This window comes from Gossypium arboreum, chromosome 4 (genome assembly GCF_025698485.1).
Source record: "Gossypium arboreum isolate Shixiya-1 chromosome 4, ASM2569848v2, whole genome shotgun sequence".
In the NCBI taxonomy this organism is placed as follows: Eukaryota; Viridiplantae; Streptophyta; class Magnoliopsida; order Malvales; family Malvaceae; genus Gossypium; species Gossypium arboreum.
The window spans coordinates 16,658,900-16,673,597 of record NC_069073.1 but is presented as its reverse complement, the minus strand read 5'-3'; positions in this window follow the sequence as shown (position 1 = coordinate 16,673,597).

Genomic DNA, 14,698 nt, shown 5'->3' with positions numbered 1-14,698 from the left:
TGTGGGGATTAACTCGACCCACCCCGCCAAACTCTCCACTGGCAGCATAGTTGCTTTATCATATAACTGGAGGCCTAGCCTCTTTTAATAACTGGGGCAAAAGCCCTTTCAATAACTGGGGCATAAGCCCTTTTATAACTGGGGCATAAGCCCTTTTGATAACTGTGGCATAAGCCCTTTTGATAACTGAGGCATAAGCCCTTTTGATAACTGGGGCATAAGCCCTTTTTCACTTCCTCCATCCATATAAAAACCCAACCCAATGCATTTATGATTACCTCATGTGCATATCATACATATCATGTGCATAGCATACATTTCATGTGCATATCATACATACCATATTTATCAAAATCCCATGTATTAAAATCATACATAAACCCTAGGGGTATAATGGTCATTTTACCTAGGGGCAAACGGTCATTTTCATATTATAAGGGTAATCTCGTAATTTTACCAAAATTAGGGTTTCCATGTTCATTAACGATTACTAACAATCCATGGGTGCAAACAAGTGATTACGGCCCATTTTTAGCGAAATCCGGTTATTGGGCCTAAAACCCTAATGGGCCCTACTTAGCCAATTCGTAGTCTAGGCCCACTTAGCCTATATTCCATAACGGTTTTAACAGTCTTATCATGCAATTCAACAGATTTCCATTTTCTACCAATTTTACCCAAATGGGCCCGAAAGCCTATTGGGCCCTATTGCAGCCCCTCGAGGCCCAACTTACCGTGAATGCCAAAAATCACGTTCTTACTGCTTCCAATGTTTCGATCATAATCTCATCGATTCTAACTAACTAGTGAGCGTTAAACTTGCTCACAAGTCCTCGAAATGCCGAATTTTGGCATTTCGCTTTCGGCATTCATCGCTTTAAACTATGAAAAGGGTTCCTTACACACCTGATTTGCGATATTCCTTGACGAGATCTCCTATGCGATTTCTCCTATAATCAACCACTTATAGATTAGACCATGTTAATATTAAACCAAATCGAAAACTACCTATTATCATCACTTACACATTCGGCCACCATCCACAATGGCCCTTGGGTTCATACCTTTGCCGAGTTGATGACTAGATTTAGTCACTCGATGATCCAAGCTTTTCACACACTCCTCGATCGGTAGCCTTTAATCCTCACTAGCACCAACAAACCAAATAACACCAAAACCCTTTTAGCCTTAGTCGACAGAGGGGTTTTCAGCTTTTCTTAAACCACAAGATACAAATGGAAAGAAGGTTCGAATACTTACCAAGAGATCTACTCGTTGAAGAACGTTCCAAATACCTTCCTACCCCATATCCGTTGTGAATCCAACTTAAACATGCGTAGAAAATAGATCTAAATATTAATTCCCAAATCACTAAAATATGAAGCTTTGACTTTTCAAAGAAATATTAATCTAAGCTATTACGAGGGTTAGTACACACATTACGGGTTGAAGTTGAAACGTTTCCATAATCAATCACCTCGATAACCACCACCGTCACTCAAACTTAACTATTCCAATATCAATATATGTAAATCCTAAGCACATCACCATACGGAACATAAGGGCATATTCGTCATTTTACCATACGAGGGTATTTTGGTAGTTTTACAAATTGAGGTATTGCGGTAATTTCACAAACCAAGGGTATTTTAGTAATTTTGTAAATCGAGGTAAAACAGTAATTTTGTAAATCAAGGGTAAAACAGTAATTTTGTAAATCAAGGGTAAAATAGTAATTCTATAAATCGAGGTAAAATGGTAATTACGTAAATCGAGGGTAAAAGCAGTAATTACGTAAATCGAGGGTAAAACGATAATTATGTAAATCTGGGTAAAATGGTAATTATGTAAATTAGGGTAAAACGGTAATTCTATAAATCGAGGGTAAAATAGTAATTACAAACCGAGGGTAAAACGGTAATTCTATAAATCGAGGGTAAAGCGGTAATTTTACAAATCGAGGTAAAAGCAGTAATTCTATAAATCGAGGGTACTTTGGTAATTTTACAAGTCGAGGGTATTTCAATAATTTTACAAGTCGAGGTATTTCAAGAATTTCACAAATTAGGGGTATTTTGGTAATTTTACAAACTAGGGTATTTTGATAATTTTACAAACTAGGGGTATTTTGGTAATTTTACAAACTAGGGGTATTTTGGTAATTTTATAAACCAATGGTATTTTAGTAATTTTACAAAGCGAGGTATTTTGGTAATTTTGTAAACCAAAGTATTTTAAACATGGATAACAATACTAATGGCTCTAAAGCCCATTCTCATTAAATGGGCCCACACGCTCGTGTGGCCCTTTTAGCCCAAATCTAGCCACAAATATTAGATTCACCTAGCCTAGCCCAAATTTACTACACAATCAAACAACTTATCCAATTGGGCTTGTAGGCCCATTAGGCCCACATGACCCCTTTCGACCCATCATGACCAAGTAGCCATCCTACAGACTAGAGTAGTAAGAAATACACACGATAGGAGGCTGAGTTAATCCACACTCGAGAACTCTTAGCCGACGCCCAACCCAAACGAAAGCACGCCATACAACAAAAGGGATCGACCAAGAAAGGTACATTTACTCTCTTCATGGTTCCTCTATTTAAAGCCACTTCACAACCACTCTTATGTTAGCTTCGATGTGGGATCCTCCAACATTAGAGTTTAAATTCAACACCAACTCTTGCCGCCTGTTAGCAAAATAAATGCTCCTTGCTTGCCATGGGATTCAACCTATGCCTCCTTAAATGCTCCACACGCTACTTGCCACTAAGCCACAAGGCTTTTTGTGTCATATTTTATCCCCAATTAATTATAAGGTCTAAAGGCCAAAGTCCGGTTCCCTTTAAAAAAAAATAAATAAATTACAAGAGCCAAGGCTTGAACCCAGGCTCCCATACAACCTTAATGACACCACAACCACTAGACTACAAGCTTCCTTGTGTCATTTATTTAACACAATAATTTAAAAACCCTCATCCAAGCATCCAGGTTTTTTTTTCACTTAATACCAAAATTTTTGCTAAAGCCCAAGTTTGAACCCAAGATTTCTCCAACACTTCTCAAAGCCATTAGCCACTAATAGCAACATTTAATTGTTTCATTTCATTGCACAATTAAATACCTATATACAACCTCCTTATGGACCCCCACTCAAGGCCCAATACTTCTAGGCCCAAATTCGGGGTGTTACAATTATACTCCCCTTAAAGAAATTTCGTCCTCGAAATTTCCAACTATCAACTAACCGTATTACTCAAGTCAAACCTCTATGCTTCCGCTACGCACTCTAATTAAAAATAATTCTTAGTACGACCCAGAACATCTAATTACCAAAGTAAAGAAACATTTATCAAGCACGCATACAATTCGTAACACATATTTAAATAAAATAAACTTGGCGATCCCGAGCTCGATGCTCCTTGGACCCACATCTAAGACATGCTCCTGTCTTCCTATGGCATTCACCCGGATGACGTCCGTTGCAGTCTTTGTAGATTGGATAGTTTGGTCGTGCCTTAACATGTTTCACAGAACGAGGCTTGGTTTTCTAAGAACTAGAATCCTTCCTTTTTCTTACACTCCATGCACCTTGCTTGAAGCGTTTCCCTAATTTCCTTAAGTTTGGTATCCAATACTTCCTCTACCACTTGCCTTACTAACTCGGCCAGTGCCTCAGTACCAAGCTCAGAAGTTACAAGAACCCAAGTTGGTAGACTTTGCTTACCCTCGAATCCATATCAATACTCTACATTACCAAGTACACATATCAATTAACTACAAAGATCTCAAAAATTTTACTATTTATTCATATGTCTTATGTAGAGATAGTATTTTAAAGTTTCTATTTTCACAGAATCATAGCCTAGCTACAGTCTCGGTATTCTAGAGTTTTTAGGGTTGCCCTAGTCATAATGTCATGATATGGTCTCAGTTCTATCTACAGTAATATCTTAATACAGTGTAATATGAGGAATAGAAATACTTACAGACTTGGTGCCGGGATTCATGCCACTTCTTTCTCAATCCATTTAAAACTCGAAAACCATATTTTTGATCACCGAAAATAGAAATTTAAATACTTTGATTTGAAAACACCCTTTATTTTAAAACTCTTGATTTAAAACAAAAAAACTTGGACCATTTTAACATATATACTCTGCAAAACATCTTTAAAATGAACTTTTCAAAAACCATTTCCAAAAATACCCTTCTTAGGCCTAAATTTTGAAAAATTTTCGGACCGATCCACAGTAGAGTTGTTGCAACTTAGCTCGATACCACTAAATGTAACACCCCAAACTCGGCCCAGACGTTGTGGCCGAATCGGCGTGCCACATTGGAGTTGAAAACCCATGTTCCGTTTTAGTGTTTTAAAACCATACATTTTATTGAGTTAACAAAGTGTATGGAAGCCGGGCACCGTGTAGGTATCCGAGACAGAGGAGGTGAGCCATGAAGGCGCTTAAGTACCAAGCTCTTTAATTGGATCCAATCCTAGACATGCCTACAACCATAGCCACACTTTGTTATATCGAGTTTAAATTTGTTTAAGTGGGCGTCTTTGATAAATCGATTAATCGTGGTGTTGAGATATTTTGAAAACAAGTATCATTTTGAAAACACGTCCTAAGTTTAGCCCATTTGAATAATTATTAACCAATTTTAAAGTTATTAAAATTAAAATAATTAGAAAAGAAATAAAAGGAAAGTTAAAATTGGCCTTATTACAACCCAAAATAAATAATAATTAAAGGAAATTAAATGAAAACCAACACTTATTTAAAAGTCCAAAGACAATCCCAAGTCCCCACATCAAGGCTCACCTGCAAGGTTAAGGAAAGGGGTGAGTTTGGAAACTTCGATGTGCAACAAGCCCCTTTCGAGCCCAAAACAATAACGACTGTTGGGTCTAAGCCCAAATCCAATCTCAATCATGCACTGGGCAGTAGCCCTTTTCATATTTCATATTTCATATCTTGGGCGAAGCCTTTTCATATTTCATATTCTTGGGCGAAGCCTTTTCATATTTCATATTCTTGGGCAAGCCTTTACTATAAGCAGTATGGCCCTTAGGCCCATTTCAATGTCACATATAATTTCAATGACGAATGCAACCCATTTGGGAGACTACTCAACCCACCATCCGCTACTCTCCACCGTACCAACCAACACACCATGTGGGGATTAACTCGACCCACCCCGCCAAACTCTCCTTTGGCGGCATAGTTGCTTTATCATATAACCGGAGGCCTAGCCTCTTTTTAATAAGCGGGCAAAAGCCCTTTCAATAATCAGGGCATAAGCCCTTTTATAAGCGGGGCATAAGCCCTTTTGATAACTGTGGCATAAGCCCTTTTGATAAGCGAGGCATAAGCCCTTTTGATAAGCGGGGCATAAGCCCTTTTCACTTCCTCCATCCATATAAAACCCAACCCAATGCATTTATGATTACCTCATGTGCATATCATACATATCATGTGCATAGCATACATTTCATGTGCATATCATACATACCATATTTATCAAAATCCCATGTATTAAAATCATACATAAACCCTAGGGGTATAATGGTCATTTTACCTAGGGGCAAAGCGGTCATTTTCATATTATAAGGGTAATCTCGTAATTTTACCAAAATTAGGGTTTCCATGTTCATTAACGATTACTAACAATCCATGGGTGCAAACAGTGATTACGGCCCATTTTAGCGAAATCCGGTTATTGGGCCTAAAACCCTAATGGGCCCTACTTAGCCAATTACGTCGTCTAGGCCCACTTAGCCTATATTCCATAACGGTTTTAATAGTCTTATCATGCAATTTAACGATTTCGTTTTCTACCAATTTTACCCAAATGGGCCCGAAAGCCTATTGGGCCCTATTGCGACCCTCGAGGCCCAACTTACCGTGAATGCCAAAAATCACGTTCTTACCGTTTCCAATGTTTCGATCATAATCTCATCGATTCTAACTAACTAGTGAGCGTTAAGCTTGCTCACAAGTCCTCGAAATGCCGAATTTTGGCATTTCGACTTTCGCATTCATCGCTTTAAACTATGAAAAGGGTTCATTACACACGATTTGCGATATTCCTTGACGAGATCTCCTATGCGATTTCTCCTATAATCAACCACTTATAGATTAGACCATGTTAATATTAAACCAAATCGAAAACTACCTATTATCATCACTTACACATTCGCCACCATCCACAATGGCCCTTAGGTTCATACCTTTGCAAGTTGATGACTAGATTTAGTCACTCAGATGATCCAAGCTTTTCACACACTCCTCGATCGGTAGCCTTTAATCCTCACTAGCACCAACAAACCAAATAACACCAAAAACCCTTTTAGCCTTAGTCGACGGAGGGTTTTCACTTTTCTTAAACCACAAGATACAAATGGAAAGAAGGTTGAATACTTACCAAGAGATCTACTCGTTGAAGAACGTTCCAAATACCTTCCTACCCCATATCCGTTGTGAATCCAACTTAAACATGCGTGAGAAAATAGATCTAAATATTAATTCCCAAATCACTAAAATATGAAGCTTTCGACTTTTCAAAAATATTAATCTAAGCTATTACGAGGTTAGTACACACATTACGGGTTGAAGTTGAAACGTTTCCATAATCAATCACCTCGATAACCACCACATCACTCAAACTTAACTATTCCAATATCAATATATGTAAATCCTAAGCACATCACCATACGGAACATAAGGGCATATTCGTCATTTTACCATACAGGGGTATTTTGGTAGTTTTACAAATTGAGGGTATTGCGGTAATTTCACAAACCAAGGGTATTTTAGTAATTTTGTAAATCGAGGGTAAAACAGTAATTTTGTAAATTAAGGGTAAAACAGTAATTTTGTAAATCAAGGGTAAAATAGTAATTCTATAAATCGAGGGTAAAATGGTAATTCTGTAAATCGAGGGTAAAACAGTAATTCTGTAAATCGAGGGTAAAACGATAATTATGTAAATCAGGGGTAAAATGGTAATTATGTAAATTAGGGGTAAAACGGTAATTCTATAAATCGAGGTAAAATAGTAATTACATGGCGAGGGTAAAAGCGGTAATTCTATAAATCGAGGGTAAAACGGTAATTTTACAAATCGAGGTAAAAGCAGTAATTCTATAAATCGAGGTACTTTGGTAATTTTACAAGTCGAGGTATTTCAATAATTTTACAGTCGAGGTATTTCAAGTAATTTCACAAATTAGGGTATTTTGGTAATTTTACAAACTAGGGTATTTTGATAATTTTACAAACTAGGGGTATTTTGGTTTTACAAACTAGGGGTATTTTGGTAATTTTATAAACTAATGGTATTTTAGTAATTTTACAAAGCGAGGTATTTTGGTAATTTTGTAAACCAAAGTATTTTAAACATGGATAACAATACTAATGGCTCTAAAGCCCATTCTCACCAAATGGGCCCTGCGCTCGTGTGGCCGTTTAGCCCAAATCTAGCCACAAATATTAGATTCACCTAGCCTAGCCCAAATTTACTACACAATCAAACAACTTATCCAATTGGGCTTGTAGGCCCATTAGGCCCATATGACCCCTTTCGACCCATCGCGGCCAAGTAGCCATCCTACTGACTAGAGTAGTAAGAAATACACACGATAGGAGGCCTGAGTTAATCCACACTCGAGCACTCTTAGCCGACGCCCAACCCAAACGAGCACGCCATACAATGAAAGGGATCGACCAAGAAAGGTACATTTACTCTCTTCATGGTTCCTCTATTTAAAGCCGACTTCACAACCACTCTTATGTTAGCTTCCGATGTGGGATCCTCCAACATTAGAGTTTAAATTCAACACCAACTCTTGCCGCCCCCTGTTAGCAAAATAAATGCTCCTTGCTTGCCATGGGATTCGAACCTATGCCTCCCTTAAATGCTCCACACGCTACTTGCCACTAAGCCACAAGGCTTTTTGTGTCATATTTTATCCCCAATTAATTATAAGGTCTAAAGGCCAAAGTCCAGGTTCCTTTAAAAAAAAAACAAAATAAATTGCAAGAGCCAAGGCTTGAACCCAGGCTCCCATACAACCTTAATGACACCACAACCACTAGACTACAAGCTTCCTTGTGTCATTTATTTAACACAATAATTTAAAAACCCTCATCCAAGCATCCGGTTTTTTTCACTTAATACCAAAATTTTGCTAAAGCCCAAGTTTGAACCCAAGATTTCTCCAACACTTCTCAAAGCCATTAACCACTAATAGCAAACATTTAATTGTTTCATTTCATTGCACAATTAAATACCTATATACAACCTCCTTACGGACCCCCACTCAAGGCCCAATACTTCTAGGCCCAAATTCGGGGTGTTACAATGTATATAGGACAAGAAGAAGAAGTGTATGAAAGTAAGAAGGAAGGAGACGATGAGGAGAATGATGGGACTGAAGAGATGGATGAGGATGACAATTGAACTATTTTAATTTTATAAAGACTTGTATTAATTTTTGGATGATTTTAATTTAGAATTTGTAGAAGTAGGAATAATAAATAGATTTTTCATTTTGTTTCCCTTTGCTAAATTTTCTATGTAGGAACCCAACATGAAGGAGACATAAATAGTTCGAGCGAACACAATCACAAGAGGAACTCCATTAAGAGCCAAAAAGTTGTCCTATTTATATTTCACCTTTAATACCAAGTTTTGAGCTTCTTGAAACTTCTTGATGAACCTCATTACAAGCCCCAAACCTGAAAATGTTAATGTGTATTTGCCTTTTTCCTTTGGTCCTGCACTGTACGATTATAGAATTTGGCCATACGTATTGAGGGTTAAGTAAATACATCATGGTGGAGTTCGTAAAAATAGAGTGAAATAGGAAATATTGGCATGATATAGGAACTATAAGTTAGTCTAATGTGCAAAAAAAAAATATCCAAAAAGGGAATTAGCAAGATTATAAAAAGTCTTAAATTAGCAAAAAGACATTCATGAGTGAGATGTATTGAAAAAGGGAAAAGTAAAAAAGTCACAAAAGAAAGAAAAACTCATTCGTTAGTGCATAAAAACTTGTAAGGCTAGCCATAGTTACTATGTCATGCTATGATTTCCTATAGAGAGACAATGAAGGTGAGAGAAGGAGAAATTATGCGATGAGTGGGTAAAGGTCACTAAGGGGGAAGCGTATAAACCAATACGATGTGTCAAACTATTTTTGTGTTTGTAACCATTTTTTATGCTTACTATTTTTGAATTTCATACTTGTCCTAAGGTTCAGAACGTTACAAGCTGAAAAGTCATTTGTGACCTAAAATATCCTTATACATGAATGGACATTACACTGAACATATGCATAAATGACTTTGTATTCTGCTCAGATAATAAAATTACTTGTATGATCTATTGATGGATTCCTACAGGTGAGACCTTTAATACTTGTATACTGTAACACTCTTAACCCGTATCCTTCTCCAGATTAGGGTTGCGAGGCATTACCGATCAAATTACCACTCAATACAGTCATACAATTCAATCATGCACATAGTAATATTAACTCCTTTACAACAATTTTTTTTAACTAAGTTTAACCAAATATAATCATGCATTTTATTTTATTCCAATACATGCGCATATTATACTTAATATGCAATATCACATGGCAAATAAACCAAAACACATTTGGTATAATCAACCTCACCAAATGATCAAGTATAAAATTTTTAAACATCAATGTCATGTACTCATTTTACCTAATTAATATAAACCATTTTAAAACACATACTACTAATCAAAGTATAATCAATTTACAAATTTAATAATCAAGCCAATTCATATATATATATTTATTCATCTCATGAATTATTAGGTTAACACAATAATCTAAATTAAACTATTTCCACGGCATAGTAACACATATATTTTACACATAAATAATCTTTATAATAAGACCAATACAACAAATTTAACATTAACATTTTACTAAACACTTGACTAAATGATTTAAACTATCATTGCCAAATCACAAAGTTGATTATAATCATCATATATAATTTCATCACATAACCGAATACACAACACTTTATAAACAGTTTCCAAATTGATTCATATATCACACACACCTCATATAAGTAGCATGAAACCTAATTCCCCATATGAACATATATCATGATCAAATCTATATAATCATAAACATTATTTCTAGCCGTTTGGATCCGAACCTATAAAGCCAATTTACAACCAAATATATATCCATCATTTTACCTCATCACCAAGCCATATTATACAATCATCCAGCACACATTATACCACATTTGATACTTCCAAAATAAGTTTAAGTCATAGCCACATTCACACTAACTTTAACATTATAATCAAGCCATTTTCGTATGGCTATATATATAAATATACAAACTTCAAAACCAAATATATCAAAACAAGCCTATACATGCCACATAACCAAATCTTAAAGCATTAGTTACCAAAATGATATTCGGATAGTGTGATGACGTCTCCAACAACTTCCAACTCGAGCAATTCATTGAAACTCTAAAGACATAGGAAAAACACACAGAGTAAGCTTCGAGAGCTTAGTAAGTCATAAGCAAATAAATAACTCAATATTAATATCAACTTAGTTTAATCAAACTAATTTATACTATCATGATCACATTTATTTTCAAGCTCACAATTTCATATATAACATATACTTCCATGTACAAATTTTACCTTGATCGAATATACATGTATCTATAATCAAAATAACATACCCTTTTAAAGCCATATTATCAATGTATATATAACCGAAAATTTAAACTCTTTTATACATATCTTCATAAAGCAAACCATAATAACACATATATATACATAATATGTGGTCGAATATATATTTTACAATTGCCAAATATGAAAACATATACATTTCATTTACAAAATCACCTATACTTTTCATTTGGCCAATTATAGATTTTCCTATACATATATACTCTCATTTATGTCATGAATACATAAGTAAACCGAATGTATACTTTCACATATGCATACATATAATTCACATTAACATGTAACATTTATATCATTAATTCGAACATTCCACTTGCCATAATTTCATAATTTAGTATGAATACATACCTGAGCCTTTTAAATCAATTTTTCATGCGTCAGAAAATAGCATTACATAACATTTTTATCACATATCTTTCAGCCAATTTACCTTTATTTCAAATTAGGAAACCACATTCACATACCTAATCACTTTAGCTCATTTAACACATTTGATTACTTTTACCGTTGTTCACATAAAATTTGCTAGGCATAAAGCCTAGTACAATACACCAGCACAGAGCCTGCTAGGCAATAAGCCTGATATAATACACCGGCATATAAAGCCTGCTAGGCAATAAGCCTGATATAATACACTGGCACAAAGCCTGCTAGGCAATAAGCCTGATTTAATACACCGGCCCAAAGCCTGCTAGGCAATAAAGCCCGAATATCACTGATACAAAGTCGTCTTACACATAATTCATATTTCGAAAATCCTAATTATTTCTTAATGTTCATATTAAGCTTTTCAAACATCATATCTTAATTGAATTGAACTTGTTCCCAAATCTCATAAACATTTATACGTTCGGCTATAACTAATAAAAATTCACACAATTAAATTCAGCATATAAAGATCATATACATTCAAATTTTAAAACATTTATTGCTTATAGACTTACCTTGGACAACGGTAATCGAAACGAGACGACTAATTAACCACTTTGATTTTCCCCCCAATCCAAATCTGGATTCCACTTTTTCCAATCTAATTAATATCAAAATTAACTCACTTATTCAACATTTCATTAAATTTTATCTAAGGACACATAATCTGGGCATTTTTCATTTTATCCCCTAACATTTCACATTTTTACAATTTAGTCCCTATTTCAAAATAACACAAATTACTCAAAATTTCATCAAACCCATGTTAGGCCGAATTTATCTTAGGTCTCTAGCAACCCATTTCTTTTATTTATTTCACGTTTTGACCGCTCAATTTTCAAATTTCTAAATTTAGTCCTTAATACACATTTTTATCAAAAATCACTTAATTAAACACGAAAATCAAACATCAAAGATTTATTATTCATCATCAAACAACAATTTCATCACATAATAAACAATGAAAAATCTCAAATTCTTCATTAAATCCAAAAATTAAGGCATGGGTTTACTAGTACTCGAAGCAGCGATCTCAAAAACGTAAAAATTATAAAAAAACCGAGTAAAACACATACCCGAATTAAGCTTCCAAAGGTGCTGAATATTCAAAGCTTCCAAACTCATCTTTTTCTTTTCACATTCGACTATGGAGAAAGATGATAGCATAAAAAGACAAAAAAACATGGCTTTTGATTTATTTAATTAAACTTTTTTTTAACATATTACCATTTTACCATTAAAATAAATTCATATTTGCACAAATGCCAAACCAAATATCATCCACTATCTTATAAATGGGCTATTTACCATTTAAGGCCATCATATTAAAAAGCCAAGACCAATTGACACCTTTAACTAATAGCATGTAACTTTTACATTTTATGCGATTTAGTCCTTTTTATTAAATCAAGCACACAACGATGAAATTTTCGTACGAAAATTTCATACATATCAATTCAAATACTTTAAACACAGAAAATAATATTAAAATATTTTTCTGACCCAGATTCGTGGTCCCGAAACCACTGTTCTTACTAGGGTCTAAACCGAGCTGTTACATATACTTTGTAACATACTAAACTTAGATGTTTGTGGTCAAAAGTGGTAAGTTAACTACTCATCATGTTAAGATTATTTGTAAGTATGAAATGCCTAATTCATATGCTCCAAAGTCAATAATTGTATCATATTTGCTCAAGGGTCTTCATTTTATTGTTTTTATTTATGTCGCTTGAGGACAAGCAATGACTTAAGTGTGGGGGGAGTTTGATCTGCTGTAATTCGGTGTAGCAGATTAAACCAGTTTTCACACTTAAGGAGCTTGAATACAAGCATTTCTGTCATATTTTAATTAAGTTTCTTTAGTTTTACTTATATCTAATAAAATGTGTGAATTGAGTATTTTATTGACCTTAAGGGTCGAATGAGTCCAAAGGGAGAGCTAACGTACTTCGTGAGTGTGCAAAAGACTATTAGAAGGCATTTCAGGCCAATACTAGACACTATGTCGCAACATGGGAGGCCCAATGTCGCAACATAGAGTGCATAATAGAGAAAGTACGAAACTACCTTCGATGCTACGACACTGACTAAGGATGTCGCGACAGACCCCTAAAAACATCCCAAAGTGAAGCATGCTAACTTCTATGTTGCGACACAGGTCCTGGAGTGTTGCGACATCGACTTTGGGATGGAAATTCAACATGAAGTTGGGGCATTTTGGTATGTAAAATCAAACTTAAAGCTAAAAAATGTCAGTTGACCTAGGTTCAAGACGACGACCTCTTGAAGGCTATAAATAGGCTCTTTTGGCACATGTTATGGACACTTTTTCATTAACCTAGTTTATTTCCTTAGGTTAAGTTTCGTTTTCTTTCTTTCTTATGTTTCTTGATTTTAGTTTATTTGTTCATTGTTTTCTTTCAAAAGATCTAGATTGTGGAATCATTCAAACTCTGTGGATTTGTGCTTAATCTCAATACAATCAGGCTCTTTCATTTACTGTATCTTGTCAGTTTAATTAGTATGTTTTCTCTTTACATCGATTATATATTGTTTATGAATGCCATAAGGAAATAATCTCTCTGTGGGGGATTAGCGTGTGAAGGTATGATCTGTTAACTATTTTGTAGGGCTACTCAACGGATTAGTTCTTTGGGAAAGGTAGAACGTGAAACAAACCCTAGGCTTGACAACCCCGAGAAGACATGAAAGTAAGAATTAACCCAAAGTTGGTATTGCCCGTCCATGAACAACTTAAACCCAAACTAGTGTGGATTGTGAGGTCGGAAGATAAGTGACTCTTGTTGACTTTTTATGTTAGTGGAGTATCGGAAGATCCTTCTAGGGTAGCGACTAGTTGATTGCCGATGAACCCGAAACAAAAGTTGATAGAGATTACCAAAGCAAGCTAATCACCCATGATCAAATTTGATTTAATCTTCATTTTAATCTCTTGAATTTTATCTTTTTATATCATTTTATTTCTACTATTATTATAAAAACACCAAAAATCCTTTATTTTATATTCTTCATACTATAACGAAATTTAAAGTACTATTTTGATCTTTTAGTATGTAGGTTAGAATTGATCTAGGAATCACCTCCCTTGGGTGTGATCCTCGAAGTACTCAGCCATGCTGTTGTAAAACTATATTACGACTAGACACGTATACTTGTATATACCACCTCGTAATTCTATTTTTGATTGTAGTATTCACACTCTAGATGTTAGTACGTCCGGAGGCGGTAAGTACGTCCGAAGGTAGTCAACTATTGATTTCACTATTGTGAATGATGATACATACTACAAAAGTCATAAAACAATGCACCAACATTTGGTTCCTTATCTATTTGAACTCATGTTTTTACTTATATCAAAGTGTACGAGTCACACATACATAGTCCGTCATCCACTCAGGTGTAACACCCCTAACCCGTATCCTTCACCGGACTAGGATTAAAGGCGTTACCATGCAAATCGGAATATT